The sequence below is a fragment of the Gopherus evgoodei genome, chromosome 9 (assembly GCF_007399415.2).
Source record: "Gopherus evgoodei ecotype Sinaloan lineage chromosome 9, rGopEvg1_v1.p, whole genome shotgun sequence".
Lineage (NCBI taxonomy): Eukaryota > Metazoa > Chordata > Testudines > Testudinidae > Gopherus > Gopherus evgoodei.
The window spans coordinates 16,831,847-16,857,320 of record NC_044330.1 but is presented as its reverse complement, the minus strand read 5'-3'; the positions used below and the strand labels follow the sequence as shown (position 1 = coordinate 16,857,320).

General features: G+C 42.0%; 1 protein-coding gene across 1 annotated transcript in view; it reads right to left on the bottom strand.

Annotated features, from left to right (window-relative positions):
- SLC7A14 (solute carrier family 7 member 14) overlaps positions 1-23,558 on the bottom strand; it is a 71,137-nt gene extending 47,579 nt beyond the window's left edge. The window contains exon 1 of the mRNA XM_030576020.1: positions 23,175-23,558. The gene's annotated coding sequence lies outside the window, so the exon portion shown is untranslated. The remainder of the gene's footprint in view (positions 1-23,174) is intronic.
- Positions 23,559-25,474: the final 1,916 nt, after the last annotated feature.

The window sequence follows — 25,474 nt, the reverse complement described above, 5'->3', positions numbered from 1 at the left end:
ATGACCTCTTGAGGTCTCTTACAACCCTAATAGTCTATGTCTCTTTTAAAAGCTGAACTGGGTATTTGTCACTCTTCAAATGAATGTTCTGATGGTTTTTGTACAGCTCAGTCAGTCCACTGCTCTCCAAGCCTTTTATTCAAATTGAAATAGTTTTAACTGAATCGTTTTTCAAACTGGTGCAAACCCTTCTGCGTGGACAACTGTATTTTAGCTTAAGAGTGGCTTATTTTGGTTTAGTTTATGCCTATTCCTAATTAGCTTATAATAGCAATAATGAAAAAGAGCCACTCTTAAACTGAAATAAGGGTGTCCATACAGGGTTTTAGTTTGGTTTAAATCTGTCCTTTAGGTTAAACTGATGCAATTTTCTCAGGCAGACAAGCCCTCAGCCTTAAAAAAATCCCCTCTGTGTAAGTAAATACCGCTATGCCCATTTTACGGAGCGGCAGATTGAAACACAGAATGGTTATATTTTCAAAAGTGACCACTCATTCTGTGTGACTCAGTTTTAGGCATCAAACTAGAAGTTTCCCAAGTTGGGTACTCAGAAATGAAGCCATTCAAAATCAAAGGCCACTTTTGAACTGCTTGGCCAAAGTGACTTGGCTCAAGGTTGTACTTCAAACCAGTGGCAGAGGAGGGAGTAGAACCCAGGAGCTAGGCTTCAATTTTCCCTGCCTTAATAATCAAAAGCACTGCTAACAGTAGAAAATTAATTGCTCAAAATACATAGATTCTGCATGTGAATTGTTTTAAGAATATTTTTCAAAGGGTTGGGTTGGTTTTTTTGGGTTTTTGGAAACACAAAGGTTTAGTAAGAAAAAGAGTGAAAAGAGAATCAATGGTAACTGATTTTGTTTCCTTTTTATAACAATGTAGTTGGGTTTAGTTGCCGAAGTGGCTGTTTTTAATATTTCTGCAAAAGTCTTCCTTCTCGATGGTTTATAAATCTTCACATAGACTTTAATTTTTACTTCCTTTTGCCCATGAGAGCTTAGTTCCTTTACAGGACACACATTTGGTTCTCCATGAAAAAGCAACTCTTTCTGTGCCCTGATTAGTTAATTTTCTGCTGGATAAATATATTGATGTTTTTATTTTTTTCCCACTTAATGCACAGTTTGGATTTCCAATCAATATGCTTTGGTAGCCTTCTAGAGGGAAAAAAATGAGGAATAATTAGCTCAAGAATTTTTAAAGTCAACAAGCATTGCCTCCAGCTCTAGTTAAATTTAGTTTTCTCTTTCTCTAATGCCTTGCTGCTTTCATGCTATAGCCTATGCTGAAGCCAAAGAGACTACAGGGATATTCAGTAATAGACTGGGAAAGTACAGTTGGGCCTGAACTAAAGTTTTGGATCTGAACCCCACCCTGTAAAACTCTGAGGAAGTTTGGATCCAACCTGAGAGTCAGCCTGTGCAACTCTTATTCATGTTGAGTGGCACCTTGCTCCATGAAGAGTCCCATTGACTTCAGAAGAAGGTGCTATTCAACATGAGTAAGGATGGCAGAATCTTGCCCTTAGTGGCTGACTTGTCTCTCTCTCGGGCTGAATGAAAAAACCCTGAGACAATATCTTCAATTTGTAGAAATGTTTGGATCTTGATCCCAACTTGCAGACAGGCCAATCATTACCTGAAGGTAAAGTACAGGAGAGACTGATTCAAGGTCACAGAACTTCCTGGGATATGAGCAAAGGATTGTACAATGACTTGGACAAAAATTGGAGAGGGTGAAGAGAAGAGCCACAAAAAAGATCTGAGGGCTGGAAAAAATACTGCACCATGATAGTTCAATCTGGGGAGGTAATCAAAAAAAGATGGAGGGGTGACTTGACCACAGTATAAAGTCCCTTCACCTTTAGGGGATACCAGCAAAGAAAGGCACAAACAAGAACTAGTGGCTGGAAGTTAAAGCTAGACAAATTCAAACTGGAAACAAGGCACACATTTTTAATGGTGAGGGTGATTAACCATTGGAATGAAGTACCAAGCAAAGTGGTGATTTCTTCATTCCTTGATGTTTTCAGATCAAGACTGGATGCCTTTCTGGAAGAAATACTTTAGTCAAACACAGATTATAGGGCTCAATACAGAGATAACTGGGTGAAATTATGTGGCGTGTCTTATACAGGAGGTCAGATGATCTAATGTTCCCTTCTGGCCTTAACATTTCTGAATGTTAGAATGTATCTGTTTGGGCTATTCAAAGCCCCTAAGCTGTGAAGTGCAGCTGCATAGGCTGCTCTTCATTCCAAGGTGCAAGAATCCCCTTTCTAACTGACACAAAATGCCTCCTTGTTTGGGCTGGACAGAATCACAGACCCCATCCCAGGCACTGTATATTGCAAATGGGTTCTTGGGAATGTCCCTGGAGACATAGTGAGCATGCTGCTAATGTTAGGGGCAGTTCCTTCCGTGGCTGAAAATTTAAAGGGGGCTGTGAGTGAATATAGCTGTAGGTAGTCCCTTTCATACTCAACGTATGTCAAAGAGAATTCCAAAGAAATTTGTTACATACTAATGTTGCAATGATCTCCTAGGTGGAGACAATGATCTTGTCCAGTAAGTGTTTTCTGTTGTTACTATAATGAAAGTCCTGATAAAATTATATTCAAGTGATATAATATACAGACACTATAATTAACTATCTAGTGTATCTATGTTGTGTTTGTATGTCTACCCCTGGCTTTTCCTGGGTGGAATCAGAACTTCTCCACTGTGTTTCATAGGCCCATAGTGATTTCAGCTAATAGAGATTCTCCTAAATTCTTTCATTGCTATTACTAAGTATCAGCCATGAAGTTCTATGCAACATCAGGTTTTTTTATAATCCTTTTAAGAATGATTAAGGAAGAAAGTGCATTTCAGTACTTTGAGACTAACTTTTGATAACTGCAGTTATGATATTGAAACATCTGGAAGCGTTTCAGATAAGCACTTTAATTAAACTATATCAGTACGTTGTTCCTTTGCAGACTTAAAAGCTTCCCTTTGTCCCACTTGAAAGCCTAGAAAAAAAATCTCATGGACGTAAAACACTATATGAAGCAGTGACAAGTAGCTCATTTCTGCTCTGCCCCACTAATTTCTTATAGCCTGCTATACACAGTTAAAATAACAGATAGTCTGGGAAGGTTTGCTTTGCTCTGTGTTGTGCTTTGATCATTTCTGACTGGCAGAATCCCCTACCTCCAAATAAGGCAGATCAGCATACTACGTATCTTGGGTATATAAAGCTGTAGGTCTTAAGAGACTTCTCTTCATCCACAGCCAATAAGGAAGATGCTCAGAGGGCAGGATTTTACTCCTGGCTATCATCCTCTCTTTTAATTATAAAACCTGAAAGCTCAGGAGAGCCTGTTTCAGTGTCAACACCAATAACTTGCAGGAGAAAGCAAACTCTCATTCAGTGAGTTCTAACTGGATTGCTAAGCCATAGCCATTAAGCAGAATGTCTGCATTGCCAACCAGTCTGAGTCAATTCTTCCAGTCTGCATTCTTATGAGCTAACATTTACTGCTGCAACCACACGCTTATTAGCAAGTGGTGTTTGTACTGCAACACTCTTCTTCATTAGGGTAAATTGACTAAAACAGCAATCAAATCAGCACTATCGGTCTAGGAATTTACAGGCACAAATCTTCTTTACCTCATGGATACATTTGCTGAATTATTCATAATGCAAATCTCATTGATAACCTCATTCACTGTCTTATCTGTCCTTTTAATCTTATCAATGGGGTGGATTGTGCCCCTGTGGACCCCCTCTACATATAGGTCTGCCCCTCTCTGGCAGAAGGGAGTTGCTGCTTTCACAGCACCACTCCCACCTTTGCCCCATGCCAACATGCCTCCCTTGGAGCTCTGTGCAGACAGAGTTCCTGACAGTTCAGAGGATTGGGTGAAGGAGTATGGGGTGTTTCAGGGGAGGCTGCTCTTTTTGAAGGCCCCCTGTATTTGTGCATGAAAATCAGGTGAGAGCCGTAGAACCTCCCATAAGGTCCCTTCTGGAGCTGGTATTGCCCAGGGTCAAGGTGACCCATCCAATGGTAGCAGTCTGCTGAAAGGGACTGTAGTGCCAATGAGCAGAGGAGGCAGCAGCAGCCATCCCTGCCTGGGGTCTCTTGTTACAGCATGGAAGGGATTTTCCTTTCTCATAGATCCCTTACATTGAGGGTTGGGACGTGGAGAAGCCACCAAAACCTGCAGCCTCAAACCTCTCCCACCAGAGGGGATGCTTTAAGGACCATACCATGAGCTGAAACTTGGAGTCTTCCTCTTTCCATGGCCCTGGCCTAGCCCCATGCATTTTGCTTATGGGAGGGGAGTCAGTCTGATCCTGTGTAACGAACAGTTTCAAAGGAACTGGTACAGAATGAGTCTAAAAAGGAGAAACTCAACAGCAATAAAAACATCGAAAGGCCAAATCATAGGAGCCTTACTCAAGTTTTTTACACTGAAGCCAATTTTGAGTTTGCCTGAGTAATGTTAGAAGGTGGGTTTATTTTCCTCCCTGTTGCTTCCATGAATGGAAGGAATCCTCTGCACATCTCTCCTCCCCGTCTTGTGCAGAAGTGGGGCTCAGTTACCTCCAAGACACCTTCCCCTCTACCACTCTCTTCCTCTGCAAACCACATGGAGAGTGCTCTGGGATGTGCCCTGTGGGATGAGGTGGGGATGAGTTGGGGGCAGAGATGAAGGGGTTGGGGCAGGGATGCATATTCTCCATCTGGCCCTTTGGAGATTCCCAGGAAAGATAATGAAGCCTGGGGCTCTATTTCTTTTGTTCTGGGCTTCTTCCCAGGGTATGTCCACACTAGGAAAAAGGGTGGTTTTCTCACCACCTTGATAACTCTCATGAGGTAAAATCCTAGGCAGCTTGCAGTTTTAACATGTGCTAATAGGTCAATGTAAAGACTGGGGCAGGGTGAGGGGAGCCTGGGGTTTTTAAAACACTCACCTGTCCGGGTCTTTGGCAGCAATCTGTCGGTGGGTACTTCTGTCTTTGGTGGCAAGATTTATTACCTGCTGCTGAAATGCCACCGAAGACCGTCAGTGACTGAAGGACCCTCCGCCAAATTGCCGCCAAAGGCGCTCCCCCTGAGGGCTGCGGTGGTCCCGATATTTTCAAGTTACCATCTGGTCTAGTGGTCTATAAATATGATGCAACTGAGAGAGTCTTCAGTGCCTCGCTGCTGGCTAATAGCAAGAGACTGATGAGAGCTCTTTAAGGCTGGGTCTCTGCTGGTATTTTACTTCAACTCTTCCACTGTTGCACTAGTATTGGTTCAGCGCCACCAATGGTAGCATTGGTGGAAGCACTAGTATAGACCAGGCCATCTAAGCCTCCCCTCAGCAGGTTTAAATGCCACAACTACAGCCACCGCCCATCCATACTAGCGCTTCTTTTGTTATTAACATGAATGGAGCTGCAACAAGGGGAGATTTTAAGGGGGAAAAAGAATAGTGCAGACAAGGTTTGTCTGGTTAATGATTCCCGTTAGTTCCAGTCACAACAGGCACTGAAGTAAAGGGGCTTTAAGAGGACATTTTGTTGTTTTTTAAGTGAAAAGTATCAGGGATGCAAAAACAAAGCACCAAAAAGAAACCCACTGATGATAAATTAAAAATGACAACTCCCATTGCGATTTCCCCACTAATCCTAGCAGAGAGCCAACCAGGGGCTCTCCTTAAGATAAAACGGGTTGGATTTCCCCTGGTTTTGCACTACCAATCATGTTATTAAAAAGTAATTATAAAAATCTTAATTACACGACACTGTAGTGCGATAATCACCCCGCACACCGAGTGCTTTTTTAAAGAGACAGCTATGCCACAAATATTACCTGTAATCTTCAGACTACCTAGCATCAGAGAGAGATGTGCTCTGCACCAAGATATGTTTTAAACAAATGCCATTTTGTCATGTGTGGGGGTTTGCAAAACTAATCTAAAAAATTCAGAAAGGCAGCTCTGAAGAATTTGCACAAAACACCATGTCAGTATCTTGAGGCTATGTTGATCTCTGGTGCTAGCAGCAGCTGACCGCATTTGGATGAAGCAGATGGTGCAGCATTAAGACACAATGGACCCTCAGTTGCTACGAAAGCATTAGCCCTGAAATGAGGCGCATCAGAACACAGCAAATGGAATTAGCTGGAGTCGATAATCACAGACTCTGGGCGTGCCCCTAACATCCTGACACGGGGAAAACATTGGCTCCTGCCAATGGGCGTTTTGCCTGCTTTAGGACTATAGGAGCAAGGCCGATGCTTTTCCCAACCTGCTCTCAGACAGAGCCTACACAGTCTGTTGAATTCAACCTTGCCCTTTTCCTGGACCCTAGTTTTATTAACAGAGATTAACACTAAAATAACAAAGTTCACCTCAAACCTTCTCCCTGGGCTTAGCTGGGAGTTGACACTGGCTAGGGGCTGTCCATAAATTACATAACACATTTTTTGGTGATTTTTCAAGACCTACCCCCTTGTCAAATGTAAGTAATGGAGGACCCACCCACCCCTAATATATTATGAAATTTAAGGATAGCCCCTTAGCACCTGGCAGGATTGCAAAAATGGAACTGCTGAGAGGTATTACCCCAATCCCTTTGCTTGTATGTTGCAACACTACACCACCCTTGGTCTCTTTCGATTGTAAGCTCTTTAGGACAAGACCTTTCCTTTAGCATTGTACTGCCTGTCTGCTTGTCTACGTGCCTAGCACGTTTTGGGTGCTACTATAATATAAATATTAATAAGGGCTTTATTTTTCCCTTGAAGAATGTTTTGCTCTCATGGATGTCCCTTACAACGTTATCTGGTATTCTTTTTTTTTTTTTGTGGACCATTGACTGCACAAAGAATGTAGTACCATGTCTTTAAAATGCGAGCTTGAAAGTTAAACCAGACTCGAATGGACTACAGACTGCTTGCTGAAAGCACAGCTCAAACCTGAGATGAAAGACAAGAGAAACAGAGAGGAAGAAATGCACCAGCTCGGCTTCTTTCCTCTTCATTAATTATTAGCTTGCTGATTGTGATGCAGGCTGGTTTGAATGAATAGAAGCTATTGACTTTAATACATCTCCTAAAGCAGGGAAAGTAATGACGTCAGTAATGCAATTCAGTTTGCCTACAATAGAATTAAGTGAGTCTGACAGCAGTTATGAGCCACTGTACATAAGGTGGAATGCTTCTGGTGAAGATGCTCATCAAGCTAGTATTTTCCCTTTTTACCTACCTTTTAAATGTAATCTGATTTGGGGTTTAATATGTTTGGTTTTTTTTACTATGTCAGTGCCTCGCTGTGATACAACAATAAAAGTAGTGTCCTTGTTTCCATTATAAACCTTTCTGTTAAATTAAGGCAGTGGTTTTCAACCTGTGGTCCACAGACCCCTTCGGGTCTGCGGACTATGTCTAAGATTTCCAAAGGGGCCCACATCTCTATTTGAAATATTTTAGGGGTCCACAAATGGGGAAAAGGTTGAAAACCACTGAATTAAGGGATTTATCACCCAAGGACATATCCTTGAAATCAGTGGGGCTCCAGGCAGGTGCAGGGCTCCACCCATACAGTTCCAGTTTCAGGATCTGGCCCTGAGTGCTAAACATTGACGTGAGGCTGAATTTTGACATATAAATTCTCAGCCTGAGTGAAGTTGTTGTTTGTTTTTAAAATACAAATTTTGGTTGAAATCGAGCTAGTGATTTATTTTAAGCTCAGTCAAGTTTTGTTCTCCATCAACTAAATCTTTTTTTTTTGTTAATAGTAAAATGAAATTTTGGGGGACTTAATAACACTTTGTGTTTCTATAGCACCTTTCATTTCAGTATCTTTGTGTTTTACCAATGTTAATGCCACTATAAGGTGGATGAATATTATTCCCATTTACAGACATTGAAACTGAGGCACCGAGGGGCTCAGTGACATGACCAGAGTCACAAGGCAAGTCAGCAACAGAACCAGAAATAGAACTCAGAAGTCCTCAAAATCTGTACTGTATTCCATTAGTAGTCAAAATAACATGCATGAATTGTTAACTTTAGCAGATTCTTTTCTCTCTCTCTCTCTCTGTCGCTTATTTTTCCCTCCACGCCCCACCAGCGGGTTGCCTGGGTTAATCATTATTCCATTTGAAGGAAGCTGGGTTAACCAATTAAGGCAGATTAAAAAAAAAGCAGTTTCAGACACCTCAGTACTAAAATGAGCACTAGAATGGGGAATTTGGGCAACTAATTAGAATGTCCGAGATTAAAACTGGCATTTTTCGTAAGGTGTTTGGTGGTGAAGGCCATTAAGTACCTACATCGATTGCTGGTTTAATATTTCATGCAATTAGATGCTGCCCAAGTCATAAACAATTTGTCCAGCCTACATTGGTCCTTTACAATAGTTTGCATTATTGCTATAATAAAAATACCATGTCGGAAAGAGGGTAGGCATTGTGACATTCTGACGGAAGAGGCCAGGGCTCTTGGAAGCAGCGAAAGTTGGATCCTTCAACCATGTGGGCTGAAGTCTGGGAACTGACTATAGGTTAGAAATTGTTTGAGGCCAGGATTGTAATCTGTTAAGCTTTAGACACCAGAAAGTATGTTTTATTTTTTGTTTGTAACCATACCTGTCTTTTTTCCTCCTCTTGCTTAGTATCACTTAAATCTCTGTTCTTAATTCATAAACTTTTTCTTAGTTTTATTATAAACTAAGTGCTGCTTTGTTGAAGTTTCATGTGAGGCTGCAGCTAACCTAACAGGCTGGTATATGCACACTGTATCTTTGGAGGCAGCAAACGTAACAATTTCTGTGAGAGGGACTGGACACTACAGAGAGATGTCTCTGGGGAACTGGGGTTCACTGACCATTGCCTTGAAGGCAAGGTAAAGACTGGCAGAATCTCAAGGAGTTTGCAGGTGAGGTTGGGTGGCAAGGAGTTGACTGACAATCTAATCTCCAGCCAAACTCTCCTATACACAGTGGCTCTCAGTTCTGGTGTCCTGAGTAGAACATCATAGGCATGAATATTGGCATAAGGTGGTATCTGCACAGACAACTCTGACAAAGAGCCAATGGCACATTCTCCAGCTCATCTATATTAACCACTGCTGACACTTAAGAAAAAGCAGCTCTCAGAATTGGACTGACGGACAATTTGTTACTTTATTCTATCCTAATGTGCCTGATGTATTCTGAGGTATCAGTAACTAATAGCTCTTACTACATCTGCCCAATAATATAAATTGACATTTTATTAGAAGCATTTCTGTGATGCTCATTCAAATAGTATCTTTACCTCCCAGCAAAACACATCCCATATAACTCTAAGCACCAGATTCTCTATTACCCTGAGCACTGTATAGTCATTTACACTTGTGGAAATCTTGTTTAAAATTCTGATTTGATTGCATTTTACACCGGGGTTCACACCCCCTTTGCACAAGTATAAATAACTACACAAAACATAGAGCGGTGCACAACCATGCATAGTGTATTTAAGATAGACTTAAAAGATTGTCTGAAGACTGAATACGTTCTAAGAAATGCAGTATGCTTAAAACATTCCATTTGAATTTGCAACAGAATATTTAGTGACAAAAAAGGAATCCGAATGACAGATACAGTGATAGTCAATATACATATTTGTTAAAAAAGTCTAATATGTCATTGGTGTCTGAGATTGCAAAATAAAAGCCTTAAAAGAGTAATAGTACTGCTAATGAACACACATAAAATAGCACTAGAATAATGGTTTGAGTTTAGAATTGGGAACCAGGAACTTCTCAGTGCTACCTCTGATACAGAGTCCCTCTTTGATCATAGGCAAGTCACTTAACCTTTCAGCCTCAATTTTGCCATCTGTACAATGGAGACAATTGTTATCTTGCAGGGAGTGCAGTTAGGATTAATTAGCTAGTGTTTACAGAGGAGGTTGAAGCATCTCAATACCATATCAAACACTGTAAGGCTTTACCACTTATACTACACTCTATTTAGGAAATAATTATAACAATTTTTTATACTTTCCAATTTTCCTTTGCCACAGTTGAGTGAATTTGTATTCCACATGTAAACATTACTATCATTGACAACTGTCAAATACTGCAGCCCTATACTTCTCTGTGGTTAGGGGTATAAAAAGAATAATATTTAAATGAACTAGTCAAGATTTTCAAAAGAGCTAGTGATTTTGAGTACCTCAAGTTTGGTGCCCAATGTGAGATACCTTAAAGGGGCCTGATTTTCAGAAAGTGTTAATGGCAAGATTTTTAAAGGTATTTAAACACCTAACTCCCATTGATTTCCTTTAAAAATCTGGCTCTACGTGCTAAAGACATGGGATTTTCAGAGTTTAAGTTATCACATGTGAGTCACCCAAATTCTGAGGCACTAGACTCAGACGATAGGTTTACACTTTGAACTCGCCAGCTCTACTTGGGGCATTAGAGATTCTGTACCCTGTAATGCAGAGACATCTGAAAAAAATCAATGTGTAAGATTTTCTCATATGAAGTATCTTCATAGTAAGCGATCTGTTTTCAATTAAACGTGTGTACGATTTTAGTGGCACAATTGCCATTAGTGTTAATTAGGAATGAGTAGCTAGAGCTTTGTGTGTTTGGAACTGTGGGCCTTTTGCTATTTGTCAGGTTATACTTTTAGTAATTATTGTCTTGGTGAGAGCTAATTTTATATAACACATCTCACTAGGCCACGGTGGTCAGGCTACCATTTGGTAGCACTGATCCAATCATTTTAATAATAAGAAATAATTACTTGGACATAAGTGTTCATTTTTTAAAAAATAAGTATTTCCTTTAATAATATGCAGCATGAAGGCTTTATAATTACTTTGCTGCTCTTTTCTTTGCAGATCCTTTTGTTTCTCCTCATCTTCAAATGAAAACCATTACAGTTTATTTGAGGCTAATCATGAGAGCTGTTTCATTTGACATAATTCACAAAAGTTTGTTTATTAATGTGTGAAGCATTCTAATTACATGGGGTGGATTTCTACTTTTACAAAGTCTGTATTGGCAGTGCTGGCTGATACATCATAATGACAGCTTATTTCTTTCCTGGATATAGCGAATTTCAGTGGCAACAACACAGTTTATCTTGTTCAGGAAAGAACTGGCATGACACTTTGACATTACACCTTCCAAACAAGAAAAGTAATGATCAGCATTTAAAACACAAGTCTGATATCAAGAGGGACCAAATACCTACAATTCCCATTGAAATGAATAAGATCTGCAAGTGCACAGCATCTCTTAGAATCTGGTCTATATGACTAGTCGTCTCCCCCCACCCCGCTTCTTATGCTGACCTCACTCTTTGAGTAGCTTTATTGAAATTAATAGCCCGCAGTTATGGCCTGATATAATATAAAATACCCAGTGTTGCCAACTCTTGTGATTTATGAGTGATTTTTCATGAGCCTTGAAATATTTGGTCCATTTATTAAAGCCCCAGCTCCTGGAGTCATGTGATTGTGTGAATAATCTCAGCTTTCTGTTTTTTAAAAAGTGAGATTTTAGTTCTTGTGGTTGTGAGAAGCTTGAAAATGTGACTCACCTTCATCCAAAAGCCTCAACCCAGAAGGCAAATAAAAAGTATTCCAAATGTATTATCTTTAAAAAGCTCCTTTATTTTAAGCCAATCTCATGATTTGGGGCACCTGACTCATGAGTTTTGAACAACTGGGTTGGCAATACTCTGTATCTATGGCCTTCTGGGCTATACAAGCTCTAGAAGACCAAGAATGCTGGAGAAAGGCAGCATTATTCAAGGGAAAGGTTGACTTGTTGCGGATTATTCCATCCTGAATAACCCCACAATGGTGATACGTGGAAAAAGCACATGCAAACCTGCTCCTCGCATTCAGGAGTTGTCTGCAATTAGTGAAAGGGAAAAATACCATTCTCCTTTACCTTAGTGATGTTTACCTCTGGCAGCTTTTGTTTTTGCTTCCCCCTGACTCTTTATCATTGGTGTGCAAACTATAACTTCTGCAAATAGTCCTTACTCCCATATGTAGTTTCATTAGCTTCCATGGGACTTCTTGTGAGAGTACGGGCCTCAGGCAGGAATAAAAGTTTGTGGGATAAGGCTGAAGATGCTAGAACAGCTGAAGTTGTTGCTGTTTAACAAAGATAATCATGTCAGTTTCAGAACACATTAAAAAATTATTTGCAAAAAGGAAAGGAGTGGAGCTGCTTCAGATTGCAGCTGCTACAGATTGCAGCTGCTTCAGATTGCAGCCCTTTCATCTCTAGGTCACCAGTTCAAAACCCACAGTTTTGAATACACAGTGGCCTGTATTCCTGAAATTCATCATCGTGAGATTATGGCTTACAGTACACGTGATATCTGGAGAAAGCAATTTGTGCTCCAAGAGTTGAAGACATTATAGTAGTGTTGGCAGGCTGTTGAAATATGACTATTCAACAGAAAGATTCAATCATCTAAAAATTGAAAGAAACCAGTTATTTTGAAAACTCACCATGTCCTGTTTAAGCCCCATGCAATGCTCTGAAAATTTTTGTTTAAAAAAACTGAGACTCTCTTTTCTTGAGGTTAAGTATTTTGTTTTCTTCCTTGCTTGACAAAGGCTCCCACTTTCCAGTAGCTTTTCACCATCTCTGTTAAGTCCCCTCTGCTCAGTAAATGATCTGAATCTTCTCAAACTGTGAACACATGAGCCTTTCAAAAGTGGTTCTGTTCTTTCAGTTTTCAAATGCATTAGTCTTTTTTTGTGCACGCGTGGGGCTTGATTAATTGGTTATCATGTTCTATCATCGGTTATACAACTGTAATTGATTATGCCTTGCTGCCCTATTTCCATGCTTTTGCTAATCAACTAATTAATGCAAGAGATGGCTGATGAAAGGAAATTCCTGAAAACATAATAGGAAAATGCACTTTTTCATATATAGCCTATTAATTTCTCTAAAGCAACCATATAATACATGCTATATTACTGATGGTTATGCATTTCATACAAGAAAGAGCAAGCCTGTCTCTATTTCTATTCTGCCATTCTGCACGGACATGGCTGTTGGCCCTGATATGCCATTTTTCATCTGAGATTGACATTGGGCCAGCAGAACTGGACATGAGTATATGAACGGCCACTGCAAAGGGACATCACAACACTAGTCATGGCAAGTCAGCAGGAACTGTTGGTGTAAGAGTTTTCTTCTGGAGGCAAGCAGATCTTCTTACAGGACGTGTACATTGCTTATTTGTGCCTACTGGAACCATTGTCAGCCTTGTGTGCAGCAGGTAGTTTTCATCCGTCATAGCTCTCTATGCAATTTTAAGGGTGATGGCATCTCAGTGAAGTTTTGAGGGAGCTATATGAGCCAATACGTATCAATTAGACGTTAGTGTGTGGCTAAGGCAACCTCTAATGATACAGGTGGTAGTGTTTAGCTCTGAATCAATGAGATGCATATGCTGACTTCTTCCCAAAGTACGGCACAACATTCTTCTGGAGTGAATACCTGCCCTAGGACTGAGGTTTCCAAAACATCTGCCTCTGTTCCCCAGGAGGTTCCCGCTTGCTTCTGAACAAAGGCAATCCAAGAGGTGATCTTTTTCTTTAAGTGTTCTAGATGGGACTGGTATGTTAAGGTTTGATTCTTAAATAAGTGAAAGCTGGCTGGAAAAGAACTGGAGGATCCTCAACACAGACTGTAAGGGGTTAATTGGCCTGGTGATTGTTGAGATGGAAGGTTGTGGCTGCTGTCTTAGACTCATTTAATGAAAATGACCTACGTCAGTGGAGATTTTCATTAAGTGGCCTGAGAACTCGTGTCCTGGCTGAGTGACCCTTCAGTATTGCATAGAGTGTGCTGCAGGCACACCTCCAGCTTGTGGTGTAGACATACTCTGAATAGCAAACCTCCCACTAGAAGAATGGAAGGAGGATTGGGTCCAAGAGCTTGTATTATATGTCTGCAGGCTTAGCCAAATCCTTCTTGCCCTCTCACCTAGTGTGAGTGGTTTCAATGTAACTATTCACATGAATACTGTGAACAGGAGTTGGCCAAAGATGATGACTGATAGTACATTGTCTGTGTTTTAGTCATTTATCTTCATAAGTTAAGGGATGGATACCTACGTAGTATGTAGCATGAGTAACACTCAGGCAGTAGCATGAGTGTGTTGTGACATCTCCCAGTAAATTAATTATGAATGCATATTTAAGACTAGGATGTTGGACTGCATATCTAAGACTAAGATGTCTAGGATGTTTCTACAATAGCATTGTTGGTCAAAAGACAATACCACAAAAAGTAGGAGCAATATTATTTTCTCGAAACCATGCAAGCAACCCCCAGGCAGAGTTCTATGTGTGAAAGAGGACCATCTATAGCTCTAAGTATGATAAAGAATATTGCTGCTGAAATATGACTTATAAAGGTTCTTGCTTCTGTTGGAACTTTCAGCCAAATGAATTTACAAAATTCCCATGGTCTGTTATCTCATGTTTCCCTGTTATATGTTATTACATATATGATTATGTAATTGGTTGTTCAAAACTGAAGATCTCATGGCCTTCACCGCTCTCCATATTTCACTTCCTTGCTTGTATTACCAAAACCCCTTCCTTGTTCTATTAAAGCTGAAAGAATCTTGCCACAGAGGGCAGGATAAGAGGCAATGGGTTCAAACTACAGCATAGTAGATTTAGATTAAATTTTAGGAAAAAAATTTCTAACTATAAGAGCTTCAGACAGCTATGTTACTTTTCATTCAGACTTTGTTTCCTTTTGCATTTCATTCATTTGTTTCCTTTTGCATTTGCAGAGTCATTCAACTCTGACAACTCAATTAGATGACCCGGTTTCACTTTTGTTTCTAATTAACTTCACTTTCATGCACTGAGATGTTTGCAAACACTGCTGGGAGAGATTGAGGGGTATGTGTGTGTTTCTATTTGAATTTTTTAAAAAATCATGGAAGCATTTTCATTGATGTAAAGTTTATTTTTACACAGCTTAAAAATTGGGCTAAACTCAACCCCAAATTGTATGTTTCATTAAGACATACAAAATCTTCACTGAAATTCCATATGGGGTTTTGAAACGAATGTCCAGTGATACACAAAACGTTGAATAAATGTTTGCTTGACTGCTTTTTGCACTAGCCATCTATTCTGCTGTTATGGGATTCAGCAGTTACAGGCACAGTTATTAATCATTGTGTGTCTGTCTGAGACAATCAATGACAAAACATGCACTGACTTTAATGGGAGCAGAAGAATGGCCTAGGTACTGTAAATACCTTACTCAGTAGTAACCGGTTGTCTGTCTCTGTCTGAACAGCGTCTACTTCTAAAGTTTTAGGGCTAAATTCATTGCTGATGCAAATAGGGAAAACTACTGAAGTCAAAGGAGCTGCACCTTTTACAGCAGCAGGAAATTCAGCAGCTGAACTGATTAATGAACAAGGAAGGCATCATCTGAATTACCCATTGGCAATATTGTATGAGAGATTTCTTGGACTGATGTTGTAAGAACTAGTACTTAGCAGGCTCTTTAACAAACAGGACTTCAGTGAACAAAGTGAACTGAAGTCCATAGTATCGCATGACATCTGAATTATCTCTGATTATCTCAATCCCATCATACAGTAATGAGCTGACTCTGAAACTGAGGCAGAAGGTCAAATATAAGGGCTTGTCCACATGGGGAAGTTGCGCATAATAGCTATTGCAGTCATTATGGAATAGAAGCAATGGGCTTAAATTGCAGCAAGGGCAGTTTAGGTTGGACATCAGGGTGGTTAAGCACTGGAATAAATTGCCTACAGAGGTTGTGGAATCTCCATCATTGGGGATTTTTAAGAGCAGGTTGGACAAACACCTGTCAGGGATGGTCTAGATAATACATAGTCCTGTCTTGAGTGCAGGGGACTGGACTAAATAGCCTCTCGAGGTCCCTCCCAGTTCTATGATTCCATAATAGTCTAAAGAGCTGTGCTGAACCATGATCCAAATCCTGGCCAACAAGACTGCTGATTAGTGCCTAAGAGATGGTGATATGGCATTGGGAACAGGATGGAGACCGTCAGTTTATTTTATATTGGACACTAAACATGGCAACACGTTGCAGTCACTTCCAGAACAGGCTGTATTCAAACTGGTAACCTCGAAATAAGAGGCTTTATATACCCCATTACTCACTACCTGAGCAAATTTAATACATATAGGGATAATTTTGCAGTCTTTACTCTGGCAATAATCCTTTTGAATCTAGTAGAAATTTTGACTCCATTAAGGACAGCAGGATTTAGCTTTGCTTTCAATTTAATATTTTATTCAAATTCAGAATGCCACAGAGTTATCTTTGCATTTTAAGATCAGTGATGTTCCCTTAAAGCAGGGCTCGGCACACCGCTCCTGAAAGGTTGCCGAGTCTTCATTTATTTACTCTAATTTAAGGTTTTGTGTGCCAGTAATACATGTCAACATTTTTAGACAGTCTCTTTCTATAAGTCTATAATAAATAACTAAACTGTTGTTGTATGTAACATAAATAAGGTTTTTTAAATGTTTAAGAAACTTCATTTAAAATTCAGTTAAAATGCAGAGCCCCCCGGACCAGTGGCCAGGACCCAGGCAGTGTGAGTGCCACTGAAAATCAGCTCGCATGCCGCCTTCGCATGCCATAGGTTGCCTACCCCTGCCTTAAAGAATCAGTCTTGGCGCTCCATATACCTGCTCTGCTCTACTGAGCTTATTTATGGGTCAGTTACTCATTTTGAAAAACACTTGCGTGAAAGATTCAGCAACTAAATCCCCCCTACATGCCTGTAACATAATAGCAATAACTGTTTTATTCAGCAATAAACTACTTCCCTGCTAAGAACAAACTACTTGGCCCTGTAATTTTAGAAAGGCTCATGAATTAGAATGCAGTGTTTGAAAAATAGTGCCGTAAAAGCTGTTCTTTTGTTCACCTGCCAGGTAGAGTTAATTTATGGTATTATATCTTTCAGTAAATTATTGATAAAAAAGTAACGCAGAATGATAATAAAACAATAGAATCACGTGGCTGAATGTTGGTCTCCTGCACGGCTCCATCTCACTGTTTATTTTCTATAAATGCCTGGGCTTCACTTTGATGGTTTTATTGCAGGGAAAAACAATGATCTAGTAACAATATTCTAGTCAAGCCAATATAGAATAGAGAAGTGTCAGCATTAGCAGGGCTCACAGCCTGTGTTGAGATCTTGCTCAATAACCATATTGCCCAGAGTTGTGGTTAATAGTGAGATGCGGGAACCAAACATGTCATGAAAACATTTCCTGAATACTAGCAACATTGTTCTCAATTAACATTCATAACTCAGCTGTATCTCACTGCTTGAGTGAATAATATTCAATGAATCTCTTCTTTTTGTGACACTAGGTCAGAATCTGCTCTCATTTATACCAGGCATATATATAAATCGATGGTACGCCCAGATCTTGAATACTGCGTACAGATATGGTCTCTTCATCTCAAACAGGATATACTGGCACTAGAAAAGGTTCAGAAAAGGGCAACTAAAATGATTAGAGGTTTGGAGAGGGTTTCATATGAGGAAAGATTAAAGAGGCTAGGACTCTTCAGCTTGGAAAAGAGGAGACTAAGAGGGGATCTGAAAATCATAAGTGATGTGGAGAAAGTGGATAAGGAAAAGTTATTTACTTATTCCCATAATACAAGAACTAGGGGTCACCAAATGAAATTAATAGGCAGCAGGTTTAAAACAAATAAAAGGAAGTTCTTCACGCAGCGCACAGTCAACTTGTGGAACTCCTTACCTGAGGAGGTTGTGAAGGCTGGGACTATAACAATGTTTAAAAGGGAACTGGACAAATTCATGGTGGCTAAGTCCATAAATGGCTATTAGCCAGGATGGGTAAGGAATGGTGTCTCTAGCCTCTGTTTGTCAGAGGATGGAGATGGATGACAGGAGAGAGATCACTTGATCATTGCCTGTTAGATTCACTCCCTCTGGGCCACCTGGCATTGGCCACTGTTGGTAGACAGGAGTACTGGGCTAGATGGACCTGTAGTCTGACCTGGTACGGCCGTTCTTATGTTCTTGTGAGTAGCTCCAATTATTTCATGGGAGTTGCTCTGAGTTTACATTGTGGTAATTAAGATGAGTATCTGGTCTACTATCATTAGGATTTTGCCAGGCTTTCCATTATAAATCTTATTTTGAGAAATTAGCCAAAAAATTGCCATAATTCTTGATTTTGCACCTTTGTATGTCCTTGGTTCTCGCAAAGAGAGCTTTACTCATAAAAGGATTGTAGGTTCAGGCCTACACATAGCCTTCAACTTTACAGTGATGGATCCAGTGTGGGAGTTAATTTCTTTAACAAGTTTGAAAGACACAAAAATTGCTCTTTAGCTTGAGAAATCCCATCACCTCACCCAAATGAGAAATGCTTGATTCTTGTTTGCATTCTTATTACTAAAGAAAATATTTAATAATTTAAACGGAAAATTTCCATATAATTTGTTTTACAATGGACTGATATGTTTGGATATTTCAGGGTTGGGGCTGGGAGGGTCTGAGTTAGTTTATTTATCAACTATTTTTTGCAATTTTTTCAATTAAAATGTTATAAGGATTTTTAGCATGGAGCCCTACAGCTATATTCAACTCTATGGCCACGTCTACACTACCTGCCAGATCGGCAGGTAGTAGTCTATCTACTGGGGATCGATTTATTGTGTCTCATCTAGACATAATAAATCAATCCCTGAATTGATGCCTGTACTCCACCTCAGCAGGAGGAGTAAGTGGAGTCAACGGGGGAGCCACAGCGGTCGACTTGCCGCCGTGAGGATGGCCAGGTAAGTTGAACTAAGATACTTCAACTTCAGCTACGCAAATAGCATAGCTGACGTTGCGTATTTTAGATCGACCGCCTCCCCCGCCCCTGTGTAGACCAACTCTATGTGACCCTTTGCCAACCCACTAACGTCAGGGGAGCTGCACCAGTTTACAGGGAGCAAAGAATTTGGCCATTCAGGCTTGGCCCCGCTCTCACTGAAATCACTACCAAACTCCCTTTGTCCTCAATGGGAGCAGGATCATGCCCTTATTGGGCCTGTGCAATCCCTGGATTAAGAAAAGTTTTTTTATCCAAAAAGGGGAGAAGTTTCTTGGGTCAGTAGTCTGAAATGTGAGCAGGATTTACACAATAGACTTCGGGCCACTATGATCTGCGGTGTCCAAAATAAACTTTGCTTTTAAAAAAAGGAACATAAGATTGTGTATACACCTTTAAAACAAAATCTTCCCTGGTGCGCTGAAGTCAATGAAGCTGGACTAGGGATGAATTTGCACATTGGTCAGATGAGCCTAAGAAGTTATTTAGATCAGTTTAAAATGTGTGTTCACCCAAGAGGCTTGTAAGATTTGTTTGTCTTTGACGCGTACAAAGAAAAGTTCCTTTTAGGCAAAGTTTAAGTCTTGAGGCAGTATGAAGGAAAAAGGCAATCAAAGTTGAGGTGGCTTCTCAGTCATTCCCTTCTCAGAGTATGTGCTGAAGTTCCTGCAGGGAACTGAGTGTGTGTGTACGCAGCAGGGATTTTTTACCCTGGGGCCTGATTCATTGATTCACAAAGTTTAAGACTAGAAAGGACTATTAGGTCATCTGGCCTCCTGTATATCATAGGCCTTTACATTTCCACTTACTTCTGTATTGACCCCAATAAATTGTGTTTGACAAAAGCATAACTCCCAGAAAGACATCTAGTCATGATATGAAGAAATCAAAGATGGACAATCCACTCCTTTTCTTTGTAGTTTGTTCCACTGGTTAATCACCCTCACTGATAAAAAAAAAAATTATGCCTTATTTCTAATTTGACTTTGTCTGGCTGCAGCATCCAGCCATTGGTTCTTGTTCTGCCATTCTCTGCTAGATTAAAGACCCCTTTAGTACACAGTATTTTCTCTCAGTGAAGACATTTATACACTGTAACCAAGTCTCCTCTCCATCTTCTTTTTGATAAACAAAACAGATTGAGCTCTTTAAGTCTTTCACTATAAGGCATTTTCTCCAGCTCTGGAATCATTTTTTTTCATTCTTTTTTGCACCCTCTCAAATTTTTCAACATCCTTTTGAAAATGTGGACACCAGAAGTGGATACTGGAATAGTGCATCAGTCTTATCATTATTTACTTCTCTGCCAATCTTTGTGTCATCCACAAACTCTATAAGCAGTGATTTTTATATTGTTTTCCACACTATTGCTGAAATGTTGAGAAGTGTTGGGTCTAGTACTGATCCCTGTGGAAACCCACTAGAAACACTATCACTCAGTGATTCCAAATTGAGATCTATTTTTTGAAACCTGTCAGCCAGGTCTTAATCCATTTAAGGTATGCTTTGTTGATATTGATAATGCTCATTTTTTAATCAGACAGTCCTTCAGTACTAAGTCAAATGCCTTACAAAAGTCTAAGTATATCACATCCAGGTGTAGTTATCTTTATCAACCCAACTTGTAGTGTCAAATGACAAATTTTGGCCCATTGAACAAATATCCTGCCATGATAATGTACTTGTATACTGTTGACGGATATTGAGAAGATTAATTCATTAATGGGCCAGATTAATGCAGTTAATTTGTCTTGGAGGGAAAACAGATGGGGCTATTGCTATTTGCCCTTCTTAGAGTTTCTGCAGGGTTTGGGAAGCAACTTTAATTCCTACTGTGGGTTCTGCAGGAGCCCTGCTGACACCACCTCAGTGGGGATGCACTAAGTCATGGTATGTAAACTGACCTTTAACAGGCAATGAAAACCGCAGGGGAATGTGGTCCACTGCTTGTAAAGTGGCTTAAAGATGGTTGGATATTGAAAAGTGCCCAAGGGCTTGTCTACACGGTGATTTAATGTGGTCTACAGGGGTGTGATTTCTAAAGGGCACTAATGTGTTGCACATTAATTGGTCCATGTAGACCCTGCTAGTGTGTGCTAAAGGTTCTCTAGTGCACTTTAAAGTAGTACTGCTTGAAAAAGCACTATGTTAAAGTGCACCAGGGTCTTAATGTACCAATTAATGTGCAACATATTAGTGTGCTTTAGAAATCACCCCCCCACAGGGCACATTACTCCACTATATAGATTAGCTCAAAGTGACTTATGAGCAGTGGTTTAAGTGCTTTTGAAAATTCCACCTGAAAAGTGGTAATGAGTACTAAATAATATGGAATCATGGAATTACTCCAGGCTTGAATATGAACCATTGTAGCTCTTAAAGTCAATGGGAGTTATGAAAATTGATGAGAGGGTCAAGACCTAAATTTGGGGACATATCCTTCTCTTAGGGATGTCAATGGGTTTTGCAACCACAGATCAGGGATAGAATGTGACAGTCATAATTTTGATGCCTTGCCTTTTTCCAGCTTTAGTCATAATGTTTAATGCAAGGTGGTGGTGGTTGTTGCTTTGTTTTTTTAATGCCTGCATTGTCACTATCTAGTTGATCCTTTTTCTGATCCAAGAATGGCGATTTCAGCACCTCGAACAGCACCCGTGCTTCTTCCTGTACTACTGTATAGAACTCCTGGTTTTTTTTTCAGTCATTGGGGTTTGTTAATAATACTTAGCCCTTAGATAGCCCTTTTCCCCCTTCAAAGTGCTGTGCAAACATCAGCTAATCCTCATAACACTGCTCCAATGTAGGTAAGTAATTATTGTGTTCCCATTTTACACACCCGTAAACTCAGACAGAGACAATTCACAGCTATGACGCGCATAGAGTTAAACCCATCAATAAAAACCGGCTCTTAAAGAAGTGGATGAATCACTTTCACAACAAGCAAAATTAGCCCCCTTTGGCTAAGGTTCTGTGTTTCGTCAACAACACCTAATGTGATGATGACGTCCAGTTCCTTTCTACAGTAGAGACCTGTCTGATGGCAAAGGAGATCACATTGATCCTGCCAGATATCTGCAACCAGCTACTCACTCACTTAATTTCCTTCCTTACATTTTTTCTTTCCCTCATCCAATTTGCGTCTTTTATACCCCCCACCCCCACTCCCTTCGGTCCCACTAGTCCCCTGTGAGCCTGCTCTCTCTCAGAACCTGTAAGAAGAAAGCTTTTCCTGGGTACATATTATTTAATTCTCATCAGTCTGTGTTTATTCTTTCACTTTGCTCTATCTCACTCTCTGTCTCCTATTAATCCTGAACTCAACGCACTTAAACCCATCATGTCTTCTGCTCCCTTTACAGTACAGGCTCCTAGCACTTTTTAAAAATACAGATTTCTCCTCTAGAATCAGTCTGGCTACGTCATTAAGAAGTCAGTTTGGTTTTCCTCATTTTTGTTTCCTCCTAGCTTGTAACAGGAGTAGATACCAAGGCAGCACCTCCCCTTCTCTAGTGTTCTGGCCAAGGCTAGGAAAAGCTATGCAGGTGAATGGGAGGCAAGGAAAACCATCTCCCAGGTGCATTACTTCTCAGCTCGTGCTGGATTCTCATTTCTCAGCATTAGGGAAGCTCATATCCAAAGCCTTCTCCTCTGCTCTAGGCGTGCAAGGCCTCGGCATCCCTTTAGTACATGGCAGTATCTAGGTCAGCTCTCATGGGGAGGGTGAGAAGTGAGGGGGTACCCTCGCTTCCAAATACACTGACCCTGTTTCCCTCCCAGGCCAATGAGCACCCAGGTAGGGGCAGAAGAGGAGGGCAAAGAGCCAAACATTGTCCTCATCACCTCTACCCCCCATACACACCTAGACACCCCAAAAATCCATTTGTGAATGGCTCCTCCTCCAGGGATCAGACTGTCCATCAACGTCTCATGGGCAGGGAGGAAACAGCATAAAGAGAGGGGACCCCCAAATACCCCAGCACCATCCCCTCCAGGGACATGGACAGCCTCTGAGCCTCTTATGGAGGGTGAAAGGGGCAACTCCTAACTACCAAAGCATGAGAAGTGATGCCTCACCCCCCGGACTGCCCCCTCCACCCAGGAGAACAGGCTCCGGCTCCTTCCATCCCCTGTCTCCCCGCCCCCCAGTATAATCCTAATCCCAGGCAATGTTGAGGGCAGCCGGCGCGGAGGGAGGAGAGGTGGGACCCCAGCAGAGCCGGCAAGGAGCTGGCCATGCACGGCGGCTCAGCAGCACTCACCCACGGGAGGAGGACGCAGGAGCTCGACTCAGCCCAGCTGGTGCGGGGAGGGTTGGCAGCTCCGGGCTGTCTCCGGAGGAGGCTGCAGGAGCTGAGCCCGGCTGGGGCGGGCGTTGCAGCACCGGCAGCCCAAGGATCCTGAGGATGGAGAGGATGAGCTCGGCTGGAGATGTGGCGGGTGGCAGAGGAAGGTTTGCAGCTCCGGGCTCCTGCTGCCCTCGCAAGCGGCGGGGAGGGGGCCAGGCTTGCAAAGCGCCGCCCGGGGTGGAGGAGGCTGCAGCAGCAGCTGCTGGTGGCTGGAGAGGGGCGTTAGCCGCTCCCGAGTCTGACTCCCGCGGGCTGGGCTGGTCCGCGTACCGCACCGGCAGCTCCCGTCTGCCTCTAGCTGGCCGGCAGGGCGGGGGAGGCCGGGCGCTGCAGCTCCTCAATTATTCAGCGCTCCCCATCCCAGCCCCGCCGCCGCCACGTGATCCGCGCGGCGCTGGCAGAGCCGCCGCCACAGGAGTGATGCAGCTGGGCGCCCCCGCGGAGCAGCAGCAGCGGCACTGGGTGACGGGTTCCCGGGGGCCCTGCCCTGGCCATGGGGGGGCGGGGGAGGATCAGCTGCTGCCCCCATTGGCGGCCCTGCACCCCTTAGCCTCCCATGGGGTCCCCTGCTTAGCCCCCCATCTACAGGGGCTTGGGGGTGGGAGTCCCTGCCTGAGCCTCCCATGCAGTGGGGGCGGTGGCTGGGATGGTGGGGGGAATCCCAGTGGATTCCCACCCAATGGGAGGGAGTCTGAAAGGGGGTGTGATCCTGCCTCTGTCCCCACCCCATCAGCCTGGGGGAAGCCTGGCGTTAGGGCTGGGAGGAGAGCAGAAGGGAACAGGTCCAGGAGTTTTACTTGTCCCTGTATCATGCTCCGACCTCAGATTTCTCCACTAACCCCCTCTGTGAGCCGACCTCCTACCTCAGGAGTGAACCATGTCATCGCTCTTGCTGTGATAGGCTGTGAAGCTCAGTGCTGTACACTGCCTCCACGAAGCAAATGGTACCCCCTGTATAATCTCTGCTCACGAAAATGGCCATTCATCATTTCCCCCGTCAATCACAGATTTCTGGACAGCATCTGATCCTACTGAAAATCCAATGAGAACTAATGTCTGATACATTTCTCCACATACATAGATACTTAGGGCTAAATCCTGCAGGTGTATAGTGTAAACACTCATTGAAATCAATGGAGGATTTCCTGGGTAATGACTGCAGTTTTCTGTAGCTGCCAAAGCGTGATGGGTCTGGCATGGCAACTACGGTAGAGAAAATCCCATAGCCTGCTGCAGAAAGAGATTTTTCCAAATTAACTTGCAATTGAAAAATGGTCAGGGCTATAAAACGTACTTCCCAGAGATTGGCTAAAAGTAGACAATTCAGATCAAGATTTTGAACACCTCAAACATGGGGAAGTGTTTGGTGAACATAAGAATGGCCAAACTGGGTCAGACCAAAGGATCATGTAGCCCAGTATCCTGTCTTCCGACAGTGGCCAATGCCAGGTGCTTCTGAGGGACTGAAAAGAACAGATGATCAAGTGATTTATCCCCTGCTTTTGGTATTTGTGTAACAACTTGCCAAATGTGTCTGTCCTCTCTGGTGCCTGCAGTACATGAAGGGGTTTAGCAGTCTGCTGCTGCTTGAGCTAAAGGTACTCCACACTCATAGCCAACTCTACCCCTCAGAATCCTATCAGAGTCAAATCTCTTCAAATGGTCTAGGCACTAGAGGGGGATTAAGACTCACTAGGCCAGTGTGTTACTTTTTGGTCTGGTTAAGCCTATTTTAAAGATAGGAGCCATCTGCAAAATTATATTTTGAACACTTGAGGGGTGTTTGGGGTTATAGCTCAAGCTTATCTCTAATATTTCCTTTTGCAGTTTTCTTGATCTAATTTCTGTACTGAGTTGTCTCCACACTCCTTGGGTCTCTCCATAGACCTCTACTTTCCATTATTCGTAGTCTTGCCACTTTGACCTAAAATCTAAGATGAAGGTCAGCGCTGATGCTAGGAAGAGGAGAAGAAAGGAAGAACAACCATACTGAGTCAGCCCAATGGTCCATCTAGCCCAGTATCCTGTCTTCCAACAGAGGACAATGCCAGAGACTTCAAAGGGAATGAACAGAACAGGACAGTTATCAAGTGATCCATCCCCTGTTGTCTGGTCCCAGCATCAGGCAGTCAGAGGCTTAGGGACACCTAGAGCATGGGGTTGCATCTCTGACCATCTTGGCTAAGAGCCACTGATGGACTCTATCCTCCATG